The following is a 19,978-nucleotide window of genomic DNA, read 5'->3' on the forward strand; positions in this document are numbered from 1 at the left end:
TAAATGCTGGAGAAGGTGTGTAGAAAAGGGAACCCTCTTGCACTGTTGGTGGGAATGTAAATTGATACAGCCACTATGGAGAACAGTATTGAGGTTCCTTAAAAAACTAAAAATAGAACTACCATACGACCCAGCAATCCCACTACTGGGCATATACCCTGAGAAAACTATAATTCAAAAAGAGTCATGTATCACAATGTTCATTGCAGCTCTATTTACAATAGCCAGGACATGGAAGCAACCTAAGTGCCCCTCAACAGATGAATGGGTATAGAAGATGTGGCACATATATAGAATGGAATATTAGCCATAAAAAGAAACAAAATTGACTTATTTGTAGTGAGGTGGATGGATGTAGAGTCTGTCATATAGAGTGAAGTAAGTCAGAAAGAGAAAAACAAATACCGTATGCTAACACATATATATGGAATCTAATAAAAAAAATGGTTATGAAGAACCTACGGGCAGGACAGGAATAAAGACACAGATGTAGAGAATGGATTTGAGGACACGGGGAAGGGGAAGTGTAAGCTGGGACGAAGTGAGAGAGTGACATGGACATTTATACACTACCAAATGTAAAATAGATAGCTAGTGGGAAGCAGCCACATAGCACAGGGAGATCAGTTTTGTGCTTTGTGACCACCTAGAGGGGTGGGATAGGGAGGGTGGGAGGGAGATGCAAGAGGGAGGAGATATGGGGATATGTGTATATGTATAGCTGATTCACTTTGTTATAAAGCAGAAACTAACACACCATTGTAAAGCAATTATTCTCAAATAAAGATTTAAAAAAACTTTTTTAAATAAAATAAAATGTTGTGTTCGTTTCTGCAATACAACAAAGTGAATCAGCTATATGTATACATATATCACCATATCCCATCGCTCTTGAGACTCCCTCCCACCTTCCCTATCCCACCCCTCTAGGCCATTGCAGAGCATCGAACTGATCTCCCTCTGCTATGCAGCAGCTTCCCACTAACCATCCGTTTTACATTTGGAAGTGTAGATATGTCAATGCTACTCTCTCACTTCATCCCAGCTTACCCTTCCCCCATGTCCTCAAGCCCATTCTCTACGTCTGTGTCTTTTTAAAAGTTTGAAATATTGTTACAACATTAGATTACTCTTAATTTTACTATATATTAACTTTACCAGTAATATTTATACTTTCAATATGTTTTACTATTATTAATTACTCTCTTTTCATTTCAGGTTGAAGAATTTCCTTTAATAATTCTTGTAAGGCTGGTCTAGTTTTGATGAGTTTATGTAGCTCTTGGTTGTCTGTAAAACACAATCTCTCATTCAACTCCGAAGGACAACTTTACTTGGTATAATATTTTTAGTTGGCAGTTTTTTTCCTTTCAGTACTTGAAATATATCATGCCATTCCCTTCTGCTCTGCAAAGTTTATGCTGAAAAAACTGCTAATATTTTTGTGGTGATTCCTTTGTACCTAAGAAGTTTTGTTTGTTTGTTTGTTTTTGTTTTTTATCTTGCTGATAAGATTCTCTCTTTGTCTCTAACTTTTGGCAGTTTAATTATAATGTGTCTTGGTGTAGGTTTCTTTGGATTCATCTTATTTGTTTACTCTCTGGACTTCATTAAGTTGGGTGTCTCTTTCCCCAGGTTTGATTAGTGTTCATTTGTTATTTCTTTGAATAAGATTTCTGCCCCTTTCTCTCTCTCTCCTCCTTATGGGACCCCAAAATGCACATATTAGTCTGCTTATTTATGTCCCATAAATCACAGTCTATATTTACTCCTTTTCATTCTAATTTTTCTTTTTATTCCTCTGACTGGATGAAATCCACTGCCCTGCTTTGAATTCACTGATCCTTTCTTCCTCTTGAGGTAGTCTGCTATTGAATCTACCTATTGAGTTGTTCAGTTCTGTTATTTTACTCTTCAGCTCTGTGATTTCTGTTTGGTACTTTTTAAATATTTTCTATCTCTTTTTTGAAATGTTCACTTGTCCATACATTGCTCTCCTGACCTCCAGTCGCATCTTTATGGCTGTTATTTTGAATTATCAGTAAGTCACTTTTCTTTGTTTCTGGAATTTTTAATTGTTCTTTCGTTTGGAACATATTCCTCTGTTTCTTTATTTTCCTTCACACTCTGTGTTGTTTTCTGGGAATTAGATAAACCAGCCACCTCTCTCAGTCTTGACAGAGTGATGTCCTATAAGAGATGAACCTTGTCAATCAGCCTGGACTATGCTCTTGGTTGTCTCTTAAACCTTTTTGATTGTCCCAGCTTCCTTGTTTTTTCTTAGTGGTTCCCAGCAGTTGAGAGTGTGCCAACATCCATCAGTGTTCTAAAGGAGAGAACTGAAGTCAGCATTTAGTGAAGGCTGGTTGTAAGCTAGATCATCACACAGCAGCTGGGAAAGTATCTAATTAGGCCCCTTTGAGGGAGAAATTAGGAAGTGTGCATTTTTCCTACTCTTCTGTACTGGGCCTTGGTGTACAGCTGAGGGGGTGCTCTTGAGTCCATTAGAAATTTCTTCTTTGTTTGCTACAGTCCTGAGGGACTCCTGAATGCAAACCCCATTGGCTATCAGAGAAAGGCACCTAGAAATTCATTAATCAGGTGGCTTCTACAAAAGCTGGGGTGCCAGATGTGTGTCCTAACACCTTACATGGAGATACTGGCAACTTGGAAGAAACTAGAGGGAGATGGCAGGGGAAGTGTCCTCAGGCTTCCCCCATTTCTGGGATGGATGGCAGTCAGTCCCTAGATTCCTGCTAAATTAGAAACCTGACCCTCAGACAGCAGCTTTTGAAGTATGCAAACAGAAATCTTTCAGGAAAAGACTGGGAGAAGGGCATTTCTGCCTGCTCCCTCTGTGCTTAGCCCTAGCACTATAGCCAGTTAAAAATTACTTCTTTGTTTGCTACAGTCTCTGTGAGACCTGAATGAAAGCCCCATTGGCTATCAGAGCCAGGTGATCTGGGGACCCATCACTTGGGCAGCAGTCACAGAATCTTGGGAACAGACATGTACAATAACTTCTTCCAGGGAGATACCGGAAACTTGGAGTAGCTCCTTTTGATGGTATTTTCTTGTTCACCCAATGTGTGTGAGTCACTCAGCAAGTTTCTGGATTTCTTGCAGAGGGAATTGTTATGTGTGCAGCTATTCATTTACTGTAGTCTTGGGAAGAGGGGATGCTGGAGCCTCTTATGTTGCTATCTTTGAGACTGCCTTTTTGAAGAGAGTATTTTAAAAGAGTCTTCTCAAGCATTTAGAATTATGCAGAAAAGAATTTTGTATCACATATATTGATTTTCAAATGTTAATTGACTTTGCATTCCTGGAGAAAATTCCACTCAGTTGTGGTATATTATTCTTTTCCTCTGTTGCTGGATTTAGTTTCCTTGTACTTTGTTGACAATTTTTGTGTCTAATTTCACATATACAGACAAGTTGGACTAAGGTTTTCTTTTCATGTGATGTCTTTGTCTAATTTGATGTGAGAGTAATAGTGTCCAATGGAAGGAGTGGCAAAGTGTTCCCTCCTGTTTAACTTTCTCAAAGAGTTTGTGAGGAATTTTATTTTTAAACTAATATCTCCTTTTATTTTTTTAAAACACCTTTATTGGAGTATAACTGCTTTACAATGTTGTGTTTGTTAGTTGCTGCTGTATAACAAAGTGAATCAGCTATACATATACATATATCCCCATATCTCCTCCCTCTTATGTCTCCTTTCCCCCCCCCATAACAAATGTAATATATATAGCTAGTGGGAAGCAGCCAAATATCACAGAGATCAGCTCGGTGCTTCATGTATCTTTTTGATTTATGGTTTTCTCTGGATATATGCCCAGGAGTGGGATTGCTGGATCATATGGTAGCTCTATTTTTAGTTTTTTTTAAAGAACCTCCATACTGTTCTCCATAGTGGCTTTATCAATTTACATTCCCACCAGTAGTGTTCCCTTTTCTCCACACCCTCTCTAGCATTTATTGTTTGTAGATTTTTTGATTATGGCCATTCTGACTGGTGTGAGGTGATACCTCATTGTAGTTTTGATTTGCATTTATCCCTATTCTCTCTCTCTCTCTCTCTCTCGACAGCTGTTAACCTTCTGGGGATTCCCTTGTATGTTATTTGTTGTTTTTCCCTTGCTGCTTTTAATAATTTTTCTTTGTATTTAATTTTTGATAGGTTGATTAATGTATGTCTTGGCATGTTTATTCTTGGATTTATCCTGTATGGGACCCTCTGAGCTTCCTGGACTTGATTGACTATTTCCTTTCCCATGTTAAGGAAGTTTTCAACTATAATCTGTTCAAATATTTTCTCAGGCTCTTTCTTTTTCTCTTCTCCTTCTGGGACCCCTATAATTCGAATGTTGGTGCATTTAATGTTGTCCCAGAAGTCTCTGAGCTTGTCCTCAATTCTTTTCATTCTTTTTTTTTTTTTAATTCTTCTCTGTGGTAGTTATTTCCACTATTTTATCTTCCAGGTCACTTATCTCTTCTTCTGCCTCACTTATTCTGCTATTGTTTCTTCTAGAGAATTTTTATTTCATTTATTTTGTTGTTCATCATTGTTTGTTTGCTCTTTAGTTCTTCTAGGTCCTTGTTAAACGTTTCTTGTATTTTCTCCATTCTATTTCCAAAATTTTGGATCATCTTTACTATCATTACTCTGAATTGTTTTTCAGGTAGACTGCCTATTTCCTCTTCATTTTCTTGGTCTGGTGAGTATTTACCTTGCTCCTTCATCTGCTGCATTTTTCTCTGTGTTCTCTTTTGATTTAACTTACTTTGTATGGGGTCTCCTTTTCTCAGGCTGCAGGTTCATAGTTCCCGTTGTTTTTGGTGTCTGCCTTCAGTGGGTGTGCTGGTTCAGTGGGTTGGGTAGGCTTCCTAGTGGAGATGACTGGTGCCTGTGTTCTTGTGGGTGGGGTTAGATCTTGTTTCTGGTGGGCAGGACTGCATATGGTAGTATGTTTTGGGGTGCCTGTGACCTTATTATGATTTTAGGCAGCCTCTCTACTAATGGGTGGGGTTGTGTTCCTGTCTTGCTAGTTGTTTGGCATGGGGCATCCAGTACTGGAGCTTGCTGGCCGTTGGGTGGAGCTGAGTCTTAGCACTGAAACTGAGATCTCTTGGAGAGCTCTAGCTGATTTATATTAAGTGGGGTCAGGAGGTCTCCGGTGGTCCAGTGTCCTGAACTCAGTTCTCCCATATCAGAGGCACAGGCCTCACACCCAGCCAGAGCACCAAGACTGTCAGCCACACAACTCAGAAGAAAAGGGAGAAATAAAAAAGAAAAAAAAATATATTAAAATAAAAAAATAAAGTAATAATAATAATAATAAAAGAAGAGGGCAACCAAACCAATAAACAAACCCACCAATGATAACAAGTGCTAAAAACTATAGTAAGATAAACATAAAAATCAGAAACAAATCAGTCACAGACAGCATTCTCCAAGTCTACAGTTGCTCCCATAGTCCACTGCCTCAATTTTGCGAGGATTCGTTGTCTATTCAGGTATTCCACAGATGCAGCGTACATCAAGTTGATTGTGGGGATTTAATCTGCTGCTCCTGAGGCTGCACACAGAAATTTCCCTTTCTCTCCTTTGTTCACACAACTCCTGGGGTTCATCTTTGGTTTTGGCCCCACCTCTGCATGTAGGTCTCCCTCAAGCATCTGTTCCTGCCCAGACAGGACATGGTTAAATCAGCAGCTGACTAACAGGCTCTTGCTCACTCATGCGGGGGGGAGGAAGTGGTACAGTAGTTTTAATTGGAATGCAGGGTGAGCCTGCGTTTGCAGAGGCCAGCATGACATTGCAACAGCCTGGGGTGCACCAAGTGTTCTTCCGGGGAACTTATCCCTAGATCACAGGACCCTGGCAGTGGCATGCTGCACAGGCTCCCAGCGGGGTGTGGATAGTGACCTGTGCTTAGACACAGGATTCTTGGTGGCTGCAGCAACAGCATTAGCATTTCATGCCCATCTCTGGGGTCCAAGCTGATAGCCATGGCTTGCGCCCATCACTGGAGCTCATTTAGGTGGTGGTCTGCTTTCTGTGGGCAGACAGGGAAGGAATCCCCTCTCCTCATGCACCTCAAAACAATGGTCTCTTTCCCCTTAGGCAGGTCCAGACTTTCCCCCAGACTCCCTCTCAGCTAGCTGTGGCACACTAGCCCCCTTCAGGCTGTGTTCATGGAGCCAACCCCAGTCCTCTCCCTGGGATATGACTTCTGAAGCCCAAGCCTCAGCTCCCAGCTCCCACCCGCCCCAGCAAGTGAGCAGGCAAGTCTCTCAGGCTGGTGAGTGCTGGTCAGCACTGATCCTCTGTGTGGAAATCTCTCCGCTTTGCCCTCTGCACCCTTATTGCTGTGCTCTCCTCCATGGCTACAAAGCTTCCCCCCAACCCACCTCCTGTCTCCACCAGTGAAGGGGCTTCCTAGTGTGTGGAAACTTTTCCTCCTTCACAGCTCCCTCCCAGAGGTGCAGGTCCCATCCCTATTCTTTTGTCTCTGTTTTTTTTCTTTTTTCTTTTGCCTTACCCATGTACATTGGGATTTTCTTGCCTTTTGGGAAGTCTGAGGTCTTCTGCCAGCGTTCAGTAGGTGTTCTGTAGGAGTTGTTCTACATGTAGATGTATTTTTGATGTATTTGTGGGGAGGAAGGTGATCTCCACGTCTTACTCCTCTGCCATCTTGAAGGTTCCTCTAAAACCGAGTATCTTTAATCAGCCATAATCATAGGAGGAATGTAAAGGCCTTATGTTGAAGCTCTACTTCTCTCCTTAGCTCTCCTGTTTATATTAACTCAGTGACATAAGTGTAACTTTGGGCCCTCCTTTCTCAGCTGCAATGTGATTAGCTCTCAAGCTCTCGCAATGAAGGAGCTACTAAAGCAACTTGTTTAGCCATAGAGCCAGGTAAAGAAGGTAGATGAAGTACTTGTTTCAGTCTTTCTATTTATATATCTCTTTAAATAGCTATAAGCAGACCACCACTAGGTAGAGTTTTCTTGAAAGAAAAGATCTGGGTTTCCTGAAGACAGCAGTGTAGAACTATACTGCCACAACCTTTACGGCTGACCTTTATGTTCTCTCTTGTATAATAGTGTGGGCTGACACAGTTAAAGAAAGTTTCCAAAATGAGGTTGTAGGCTTAGGCCCCACAGACTGAAATTCCTTCCACTCAGTATTCTACCACATTAACTTGATGTTTGGTTTATTAAGATGCTTCTTGGGGAGTGACATAACCAAGATTTTGACACAGGTTATTTCTGAATTTATTCCCTCTCACAAGAAGAACAACTAATAACTATTCATAAATAAGACAACACTGAGAAAATTCTACAACATGGGGGTAAGCCTGAAGAACCCCCCCGCCACACACTGAAACACAGAGACTGAGACAGACCACATTAGAAAAGTAATAGGGCCCATCAGCAGATAAATGGATAAAGAGGATGTGGTATATATATATATATATATATATATATATATATATATATACACATATATATATGTGTGTGTGTATATATACACACATATACATACAGTGGAATATTACTCAGCCATTAAAAAGAATGAAATAATGCCTTTTGCAGCAACTTGGATGGACCTAGAGATGATCATACTAAGAGAAGTAAGTCAGAAAGAGAAAAACAAATACCATATGATATCACTTATGTGTGGAATCTAAAATACAACACAAATGAACATATTTATGAAACAGAAACAGGCTCACAGATATAGAGAACAAACTCGTAGTTGCCAAGAGAGGGGGTGGGGATGGAAGGATTAGGAATTTGGGATTAGCAGATGCAAACTATTATATATAGGATGGATGAACAACAAGGTCCTACTGTATAGCACAGGGAACTATATTCAGTATCCCGTGACAAACCGTAATGGAAAAGAATGTGAGAAAGAATACATATATGTATAACTGAGTCACTTTGCTGCACAGTAGAAATTAAACACAACATTGTAAATCAACTATATTTCAATAAAATTAAAAAGAAAAGAAAAGTAACAGGAGTGGCTACTCACTGACCACACTGCTCCTCTCCCATGCTGGCACAGCACCACACCTAGGGGTCTCTTCTGAGCCTATGGTTCCCCCAGTGGGAAAAGAGAGCACAGGGTGGATATTCAGCTCCACAATTATTTTTGTGGGTCAATCCTTGGGAGCCCTACTATGGTCTAGCCTCATGGGGATCATTGGGGAATCTTCGTGGCCTGAACACTGGGAATCAGATGCAACAGAGAAGGAGGTAGAGACTTGCAACAACCAGTGCTTGGATCTCAGCAGTCAAAGTATTTAATGTGGCATGCAAGCATTAGTCCCAACCAGTGGCATTGCTCATCTGCAGAGCCAAGATGGTGGCATGGTCCAACCAGAAACTTAGCAGGACACAGTTCTACGTCACTTGGTAACTTGAACAAAGAGGCTTAGTGACCATGGGACCCAGTCTGCCCCTCCTCCCAAGCAAGGAAACTAAGTCATAACCCTGCTCAGTGCTGAGTGTAAGTCCCAGGTTTGCCCAACTAAAAACCCTTGCCTAAACACTGGGAAGCTGCATAGCTCAGAAATGCTTGAGTGGAGTACCTGACAGGCAGAGCTGACCATCTAGATCAAAGACAGTGGCCCCATTTGGTTAGGGAACATGGGACATGGGTTGGCTTGAGTCAAGACCGCAAACTAAGAGCCTCGTCAGCCTTGCATCCAGTTTTCCACTCCACTCAGTCATGGGAGCTAATTTATAGGCCCACCCACTGCTGATTATAGCTCCTGGCCTCACCTAACCAGAAAGCCCTGCCATCTGCCATTTGTAGCAACATGGATGAAATTAGAGAATATTATGCTTAATAAAATAAATCAGACAGAGAAAGACAAATACTGTATGATATCTCTTATATGTGGAATCTAAAAAATAATACAAATGAATGTATATGCAAAACAGAAACAGATTCACACGTATAGAAAACAAACTAGTCATTACCAAAGAAGAGAGGGAAGGGAGAGGGGCAAGATAGGGGTATGGGACTAGAAAAAACGATTATGCATAAAATAGACAAGCAACCAGGATATATTGTATAGCACAGGGAATTATAGCCATTAACTTATAATAACTTTTAACGGAGCATAAGGTGTAAAAATACTGAATCACTTGCTGTATACATGAAACTAATATAATATTGTGAATCAACTATGGTTAAATTAAAATAAATGAAGAAAGCCTTGCCATAACACCTGAGAAGCTGCTTAGAGCTGACTCTCCTCTTCCACCCAGGCATGGAAGCTAATTCATAGCCCTGACCACTGCTGAGTGTAGCTCCTGGCACTGCCCAACCACGAAGCCTCCCCTGAGCATGTAGGAAGTTGTGTAGCACAGCAACACTTGAGTGGAGGTCCTGGCTGGCAGCACTGCCCATTTATAGAGCAAAACTGGTGGCTCTGTCTGGCCAAAAATTTCAGTGCACAGTCTTGCAATATTTGGGTCAGCAGACAATGAACAGTGCAGACCTTGGGGTATTTTCTGCTGCCCTGCCAGGGAAGGAAAGTTAATCCTCAGAACCAAACTACTTCTGAGTACAGTACCGAGTCCCAACCATATAGGAAGCCTAACCAGAAAACCCAGCACCTTTGAGACCCATCCTACAGCCTTTCTTGGGCAGAGAACTTAGCCAGCGTTCCTTTACAGCTGTTCTCAGCAAGTGGCAACCACCACCTCCAACCTCAAAGTGCAGACAGTGGACTTGCCCCCAAATAGACCCTGTAACAAGCCCCACCTGCCCAAGAACACTACCAGCTGACACATTGAGAACTCCAAGGCAGGTTGACTGATGAAGAACTGTCTTTGCCAAAGTGAACCTGTAAAGGCTGGAAAAGGAGACTACTTAATCAATGCACACATACCCATGTAAGGAATCAAGAATCATAAAAATTCAGTTAAACATGACACACACCACCAAAGGAAACTAATAAAGCTCCAAAAGATCCTAAAGAAATGGAGATCTATGAACTGTTAGACAAAGAATTCAGAATAATCTTCTTCAAGGAGTAACTATAAAAACACACAGGCACATAAATCAAATTAGAAAACAATGCATAAACAAAACAAGAAGTTCAACAAAGAAATAAAAATCATAAAAAAACTCACAATCAAAACACCTAGAGCTGGAAAATGAAGTGATTGAACTGAAGAATTCAATAAAGAGCTTTAACAGCAGACACAACCATGTAGAAGAAAGAATCAGTGACCTAGAACACAGGACATTTGAAATTATCCAATCAGAGGAGTAAAAATAAGATATAATAATAATAATAAACTGAAGAAAGCTTAAGGGACTTATAGGATACAATCACAAGAAACAATAGCCACATTACAGGAATCCAACAAAGAGAGAAAAAGTAGGACATAAAGTATATTTAAAACAATAATGGCTGAAAACTTCCCAAACTTGGGGAGAGAAATGGACATCCAAATCTGAGGCCTAAAAGACCCAAGATAGGTTGAAACCAAATAGGGCTACACTAAGACATATTATAGCTAATTTTTCAAAAGTTAAATAAAAAGAAAGAACTTTGAAAGTGGGAAGAGAAAAGAAAAAAAAAAAGTTACTTGCAAGGGAACCACCATAGACTATAGGCAGATTTCTCAAAAGAAACTTCAGTCCAGGAGATAATGGGGTATTATATTTTAAATATTGAAACAAACAAAGAAACCTGTCTATCATGAATTCTATACCTGGAAAAGCTGTCCTTCAGAAAAGAAGGGAATATAAAGACTTTCCCAAACAAACAAAAGCTAAGGGAGTTCATCATCATTAGACTTGCTTCACAAGAAATGCTAAGGGGAGTTCTTTGAAAATAAAAGGATTCTGATTTTTATTATAAAAACATATGAAGGTAGTAAAACTCCCTGGTAATGGTAAATATATAGTCGAAATTAGATTCTGTAATATGAAAATGGTGGTGTGTAATATACTTACTACTATAATTTAAAAGTTAAAAATTTATTAAAAGTTATCATAACTACAATAATCAGTTATTGGATACACCACATAAAAATATATAAACCATAACATCAGTTACATAAAATGTGAGGAGGAGGAAAAGTATAAAAGTTTAGAAATGCTATCAAAGTTAAGTTGTTATAAGTTTAAAATAGAATGCTATACTTTTAAGATAGTTATCTAATCCTCATAGAAACCAAAGGGAAAAAAGTGTAGTAATTACACAAAAGAACATGATAAAGAAATCAAAGCATACTGATACCAAAAGACATTAAAGGGAGCATGATTCCTCCAGCTTCGTTTTTCTTTTTCAGTATTGCTTTGGCTATCTTGTGTTTCCATACTAAATTTAAAATAATTTTCTCTAATTCTGTGAAAAATGCCTTTGGTATTTTGACAAGGATTGTACTGAATCTGTAGATTGCCTTGGGTAGTATGTTCATTTTAACAATATTGATTCTTCCAAGAGAAGAACATGGTATATCTTTCCATCTGTTTGTGTTGTCTTCAATTTCTTTTACCAGCATCTTATAGTTTTTGGAGTACCGTTCTTTTGCCTCCTTAGGTAGGTTTATTCCTAGGTATTTTATCTTTGTTGAGGCAATGGTAAATGGGATCGTTTCCTTACTTTCTCTTTCTGATATTTTGTTGTTAGTGTTGTTAGTGTGTAGAGATGCAACAGATTTCTGTTTAATAATTTTGTATCCTGCACCTTTACTGAATTTCTTGATGAATTCTAGTAGTTTTATGGTGGTGTTTTTAGGATTTTCTATGTATAGTATCACATCATCTGCAAACAGTGACAATTTTACTTCTTTTCCAGTTTGGATTCCCTTTATTTCTTTTTCTTCTCTGATTGCTGTGGCTAGAACATTCAAAACTATTTTAAATAAAAGTGGAAGACGTGAGCATCCTTGTCTTGTTCTTGATTGTAGAGGAAATGCTTTCAGCTTTTCATCCTTGAGTACAATCTTAGCTGTGGGTTTGTCATATAGGCCTTTATTATGTTGAGGTAGTTTCCCTCTATGCCCACTTTCTGGAGAGATTTTATCACAAAAGGATATTGAATTTTATCAAAAGCTTTTTCTGCATCTATTGATATGATCATATGGTTTTTATTCCTCAATTTGTTAATGTGGTGTATCCCTTTGGTTGATTTGTGGATATTGAAAAATCCTTGCAAGCCTGGGATAAATCCCACTTGATCATGGTGTATGATCTTTTTAATGTGTTGTTAGCTTTGGTTTGCTAGTATTTTGTTGAGGATTTTTGCATCTATATTCATCAGTGATATTGGCCTGTAATTTCTTTTTTGGTGTGATATCTTTGTCTGGTTTTGGTATCAGGGTGATGGTGACCTCATAGAACAAGTTTGAAAGCATTCCTTCCTCTGCAATTTTTTCAGAATAGCTTGAGAAGGATAGGTGCTAATTCTTTAAATGTTTGGTAAAATTCACCCATGAAGCCATCTGGTCTGGACTTTTGTTTGTTGGGAGTTTTTAAATTACTAAGTCAATTTCATTACTGGTAATTTTTCATATTTCTTATTTCTTTTTGATTCAATTTTGGGATATTGTGTCTTTCTAAGAATCCATCAATTTCTTCTAGGCTGTCTATTTTATTAGCACATGGTTTTTCATACAGCTCAACATCAAGAAAACAACTTGATTTAAACATGTGCAGAATAACTGAATAAACATATTTCCAAAGAGGAAATGCAGATGGCCAAAAGGCACCTGCAAACATGCTCAGCATCACTAATGATCAGGAAATGCAAATTAAAACGACAATAAGATGTCACTTCACACCTGTCAGAATGTCTGTCATCAAAAAGAACACAAATAATAAATGTTGGCAAGGATGTGGAAAAAAGGGAACACTGTACACTATTGGTGGGAATGTAAATTGGTGCAGCCACTTTGGAAAACAGTATGGACGTTTCTCAAAAAACTAAAAATATAACTACCATATGACATAATAATTCCACTCCTGGGTATATATCTGAAAAAAACCCCAAAAAAGTAATTCTAAAAGATATGTGCACCCTAATGCTCATTGCCACATTATTTACAATTGCCAAGATATGGAAGAAACCTAAGTGTCCTTCGACAGATGAATGGATAAAGAAGTTGTCACATGTATATACAATGGAATACTACTCAGCTATAAAAAAGAATGAAATTTTACCATTTGCAGCAACATCGATGAAATTGGAGGGCATTATGCTAAGTGAAATAGGCAAGAAAGAGAAAGACAAATGCTGTATAATATCACTGATATATGGAATCTAAAAAACACAATAAGCTAGTGAATATGACAAAAAAATAGCCAACTCACAAATATAGAGAACAAACTAGTAGTTACCAGTGGGAAGAGACAAGGAAGAGAGGAGTAAGGGGTACAAACTCTTAGGTATAAAATAAGTTACAAGGAATATTGTACAGCATGGAGAATATATCAAATATTCATAAATAACTATATATGGAGCATAATTGTTAAAATTTGCAAATCACTATAATGGCCATATGTAACATATAATATTGCACATCGACTATACTTAAATTTAAAAAAAGCTTACCTTAAGAAACAGGAAATATGTTGGATAAAGAGCCTAACTCTTCACCACAAGGAACTAGAAAAAGAAGAAAAAAACTAAGCCCACAGTTAGCAAAAGAAATAAAATAATAAAGACTAGAGCAGAAATAAATGATATAGAGAACAGGAGAACAATAGAAAAGACTTTTTAATAAAAGTAAGAGTTGGTGTTTTATAAACATAAACAAAATGTACAGACTTTAGCTAAACTAGCCAAGGAAAAGGGAGCATGATCCCAATGGAAAAAAATATAAATTAAAGAAGAGACATTACAACTGATACCACAGAAATACAAAAGATCATAAGAGGCTACTATGAATGATTATATGCCAACAGAGTGGATGACTTAGAAGAAATGGAAAAATTCTTAGAAACATATGACCTACCAAGCCTGAATCAAGAAAAATAGAAAATACAGATAAATTACTAGTAAAGAGATAGAATCAATAATCAAAAATCTCACAGTGCGGAAAAGCACATGACCAGAAGTCTTCACTATTGAATTTTACCCAATATTTAAAGAAATTTATCTGCAATCCTTCTCAAACTCTTCCAAAAAATAGAAGAGGAGGGAACACTCCCAAACACACTTTACAAGGCTAGCATTACCCTGATATCAAAACTGGAAAAGGACACTACAAGAAAAGAAAACTACAGAGCAATATTCTTGATGAATATAGATGGAAATTTTCTCAATAAAATACTAGCAAACCCATTTCAGCAGTACATTAAAAGTACCATTCACCATTATCAAGTGAGATTTATCCCAGATGGTTCAACATATGTAAATAAGTAAGTGTGATACATTACATTAATTGAATGAATTAAAAATCATATGATCATCTCAGTAGATGCAGAAAATGAATTTAAGAAAATTGAGCACCTTTCATCATAAAATCTCTTAACAAATTAAATACAGAAGGAATGTACTTCAACACAATAAAGGCCTTATTAGCCAAGCCCACAGCTAAAAATACTCATTGGTGAAACTTTGAAAGCTTTTCCCTTTACGATTGGGAACAAGACAAGGGAGCCCATTCTCACTACTCCTATTCAATATATTACTGGTAATCTTAGCTACAGCAATCAGACAAGAAAAAGAAATAAAAGGTATCAGAATTGGAAAGGAAGAAGTAAAACTGTCTCTATTTGCTGATGACATGATTTTATATACAGAAAATCCTAAAGACTTCACCAAAAACTGATCTAATCCACAAATTCAGTATAGTTGCAGGATACAATATTAACATAAAAATCAGTATTGCTTCTATACACTAACAAGAAATTATGTGAAAAAGGAATAAAGGAAATGATCTAATTTACAATAACATCAAGTAAAATAAAATAAATAGGAATAAATTTAACTAAGGAGGTGAAAGGTCTCTGCACTGCTAACTACAAAACATTGGTGAAAGAAAGCAAAAGGACACAAATAATTGGAAAGGCATCCTGTGTTCATAGGTTGGAAAATTAATATTGTTAGATGTCCATACTACCCAAGCAATCTATATATTCAATGCATCCCTATCAAGGCTCCAATGGCACTTTCTACAGAAGTAGAAAAAATAATCCTAAAATTTATATAGAACTACAAAGGGCCTCAAATAGCCAGGGCAATCCAAAGAAAGTATAAAGTAGGAGGCAACACACTTCCTTATCTCAAGCTATATTATAAAGCTATAGTAATAAAAACAGTATAGTACTGGCATAAAAACAGACACATAAACCAATGTAACAGAATCCAGAGTCCAAAACTAAAACAATGCATATATGGTAAACTAATATTTGGCAAGGGATCCAAGAAGAGTCAATGGGGAAAATATAGTCTCAATAAATGGTGCTGAGATAATTCTATATTCACATTAGAAGTATGAAACTAGATCCCTATCTTATATCAGTCACAAAAATTAACTTGAAATGGATTAAAGACTTAAATGTAAGATGTGAAACCAGAAAATTCTTAGAAAAAAAATAGGAAAAAAGCCCCTTGACATGTGTCTTGGCAAAGATTTTTTGGATTTGATGTGTAAAGCAAAAGCAACAAAATTAAATAGAAACACATGAGACTATATCAAACTAAAAAGCTTCTGCACAGCATCAAAAACACTCAACAAAATGAAAAGGCAAACTGCAAAATGAAAGAAAATATTTGCAAATCATATACATGATAAGGGATGACCATCCAAAACATATACGGAAATCATATAACTGAATAGCGAAAAACAGAATAATCCAATTAAAAATGGTGAAAGGACCTGAATAGACTTTTTCCAAAGAAGATACACAAATAGAAAAGAGTTACATGAAAAGGTTCTCAGTATCTCTGATCATTAGGGAAATACAACTTGAAACCATAATGAGATATCACCTCACAACTGTTAGAATGGCTATCATCAAAATGACAAGAGATAACAAATGCTGGTGAGAATGTGGAGACAAGGGAATCCTTGTGCTCTGTTAGTGGGATTCTAAATTGGTATAGCCACATGGAAAACAGCATAGAGGTTCCTCAAAAAATTATAGAAAAGTCCTTGGTGGTCCAGTGGTTAGGACTTGGCGCTTTCACTGCCCAGGCCCAGGTTCGATCCCTGGTCAGGGAACTAAGATCCTACAAGTTGCATGGCCAAAAAAGAAAATTATAAATAGAACTACCATATGATCCAGTGATTCCACTTTTGGATATATATCTGAAGGAAACCAAATGACTATCAAAGAAATATCTACACCCCCATGTTCATTGCAGTATTGTTTCCAATAGCCAAGATATGGGAACAAATTAAGTGTCCATCAACAGGTGTACGAATAAAGGAAACATGATATATATAGTGGAATCCTATTTAGTCATAAAAAGAAGGAAATTCTGCCATTTGTGCCAACATGGATGAATCTTGAGGACATTATGCTAAATTAAATATGTCAGACAGAGAAAGACAAATACTGTATGATCTCACTTAAATGTGAAATCTTAAAAACAAACACCCCCCCCCAAAAAAAACCCCACCAAACTCATAGAAGAAGTAGTCAGACATTTGGTTACCAGAGATGGAGGTGGAGAATGAGGGAATTAGATAAAGAATTAGATAAAGATGGTCAAAAGAATAAGAGGTACAAACTTTCAGTCATAAGATAAATAAGTATTGGGGATGTAATGTACAACATGATGACCATAGTTAACATTGCTATATGGTATATTTGAAAGTTTTTGAGAAAGTAAATAATAAAAATTCTCATCACAAGGAAAAAGCATTTTTTTAAATCTTTTAAAAATCTGTATGAGATGATGGACATTAATTATACTTATTATGGTAGTCATTTCACAATATATATATCAGGTCATTATGCTATGCACCTTAAACTTATATAGTGCTGGGTCTCAATTATAACTCAATAAAACTGAAAGGAGCAAAAAGATGCATCTTGTATAATGAAGGCAGTGTCAGAAGCTCCTCTGTCACATTTCATGGTGCTTTGGTCTCCAGGATGACACCTGGTAATAGAGAACCCTCCAGAATTTTCTGTGAGCACTAGGTGTAAGAATACTCATCTCTAGATCTATATGTCTAATGTGTGGTAGTTTCTACTCTCAGAGTGACAGTCCTGACCAGTTGAGGGCAAGGTGTTATGGTCCCATGGTACTCTCTCAGGTACTCTGATTTCTAGATGGGCCTTAGCCATCCAAATTTGTTACCCAGAGAACAGGTGGTCCCAGCTAATCACAAAGCCAAGCCATGCACAGGTAGGTAGAGTTACCTATTCTTTCCTTTTACCTTTCACTTCTTTATCATTCCCTTACTTTTTATTTATCTATTTTTTGTAAATTTATTTCTTTCTCTTCTACTATCTTCCTTTCCTTTAAGTTTATCAAGTATATATTGTTCACACGTTTACATGCACTTCTCTACCAGCTGAAGTTCCCCTACCATATTCCTCAACAAACTGCCGCTGATAATTGACATTCCCTTGAACACAAGTCAGGCAGCATTAACCTCATATATGGGGTCACACATCATCTTTCTATGACAGAATGCCAGGTCCCAAGCTTCATTTAGGCTAAGCCTATTTATATATAAATCATAGAATCTTAATATCATTATGAACACTTCCTTTAGCCCAACAAAGAATGAAAATAAAAAGAAAGTGTGTTATTCAGCAGCTTGGTCGATGTGACATTTAGAAATAATTTTCAGCTTTTTAAAGAGAAATTCATTTAAAACACATATTCAAAACACATAGAAATTTTTCTCTCAGCAGAGACCATAAAACATAAAACTCTATTTCTAATAGAAGAGGTGAAAAACTGGTATCTGAAACACCAAGGCTGTTTTAAAGCAACCAATACCTCTTGCTATGTATGACCTACGAAAGCCCCGTCCACTCTGGCGTCTGGGATAAGAGGTTTAGTTAAAGAGGGCACCCTGAAGGAGTAAACCTTATTTTTCATACTTTTCTGAAGAAAGAATAGAAGCCTCAAGCATGAAAGCAGTGTCCAGGTCATAAATTTCTTTTGGTCAGTGCTGACCCTGCAACAACCTGCCCTGAGATCCCTTTCTCTGGCCTACCTTGGCCCTTCATGGCAGTTTAGTGACCTCCTTCTGACCTCCCCTGCTTCATGTTAGCTTTGGACTGGCCACTTGGTTTTGACCCTTCCAGATAACTGATTCCACTCACTGACTACCCAGCACCTGACCTTCATTAGGTAGCCATTTATGTCTGGAGACCTTGCTGAGGAACTCCCCTACACTGGCCTGAGCTTTATTTACACTTTGGAAAGCACCCAAAGACTTAGCTCTGGGAGATGATCTTCTTAGAGTTCAATACACAGAAAAACCTTCTCTATTTTCCAGTGAACTGCTTCTTCATTTCCTAGCTATTGACTCATAGTGACACAGCAGTGCTAGATCGTCAGCCTCTATTGTTCTCAGTCCAGTCTCTGAGACTAGTAGCCCAGCTTATAACTGGAATAAGCTGGAATGTTGCTAGACCAAAATGGAAAGACACAATGACTCAGGAACCTTATTGTTTTCTCAAGCTGAATCTTGATTGCTTGCTTGGAGCTGGTTGGGATTTTCTGTGATGGGACGATCCAGAGAAAATAGAAAAACTGATTGTCCCATTCAATCCAGCCTTCAAACCCATAAGCTACCTACTTGGGACTGCCATATGACTATGAATACAGGCGTCATTACAAAGGCTTAGCAGAGGTCAAGTGAGAGTATATCATCTGGTCTGGAAAGTAGAAAATCCTTAGCCAAACTCCATACAGGATTTGTTCAGGGACCTTTTCCAATCCTGATGTAACACTAAAGCCCTCTGACTTCTTTTCCTGCAACTATCCTGCACAAATACTTCTCCAATTCTCTCTCAATCAAACAACAAGTGTTCTTATGCAAATTCATTCATTCATATATACCCTGGGTATGTGTTTGGGGGGTGGGGTTATTCCTATTAGCTATATAAACAGGTAAACTCTAGAATTCTGTTTGGGCTTCATGTGGTCCCTGCCTTAAGGAGTTCACACTCTAAGGGGTAACATACATTGAACTATAATATGAAGCATACTTGAAGAAGCCCACAATGAAAGTATTAATTAGGTATTTTGGGTTAATTAATTTTTCTGAGAGATTTAGGAAAGCTTCACAGAAGGGGTAACCTTTGTTCTGGCTTTGTAGATATGAAATTTACATAAGCTCTGAGTGGAGAAAATGGAAAATAGGGAGAGGAGCACTCAAAATTGTGGAGAAAAGCCTAACAAAAAGATTAAAAATATTATTTTTTCTATACCGCAGTCTATTGAGTTTCAGGAAGTTTGTATTTATTGACTTGTAAAATACAGTTTTGTGGTTCAGACTGCCTGCTTGTTTGAATTAAACATTGAGCTCTTAGTATGTCCTTTGAATAAAGGTCCAGAGGCATGCTTGACAACTGAGTTATTCTGTGGCTGAAGGAAATGTAGGCTAAAAGACGAAATTTGAAACTTTAGACAGGGCCAGAATATGGAGAAATTGAATATCTACTTAAGGAATTTGACTCTGAGTTAGCCGCAAATGAGAAGCCACTAAAGGGATTTTAAGCGGGGGCGGGTAGCTTTATTAGACATGTATTTTACGAAAATGGCTTTGGTAGCATTAGAGGGGAATCAAAACATTTTGGAGGCTGTTGCAACATAAAGAAAGGATGAGGAGCTGAAACTAGATTGTAACGGTGGAAATAGAGGAAGAGATGTATCAGAGAGACATTTTGAAGATAAAGTCAGCAGGACTTGGAGGTTGCTATGGTATGTAGAATAAGGAAGGCAGAAGCATTAAAAACAATTCTAGGATTTCTGATATATATGCCTGGGTGATGATGATAGTCGTAATGACG

This window comes from Balaenoptera acutorostrata, chromosome X (assembly GCF_949987535.1).
Source record: "Balaenoptera acutorostrata chromosome X, mBalAcu1.1, whole genome shotgun sequence".
In the NCBI taxonomy this organism is placed as follows: domain Eukaryota; kingdom Metazoa; phylum Chordata; class Mammalia; order Artiodactyla; family Balaenopteridae; genus Balaenoptera; species Balaenoptera acutorostrata.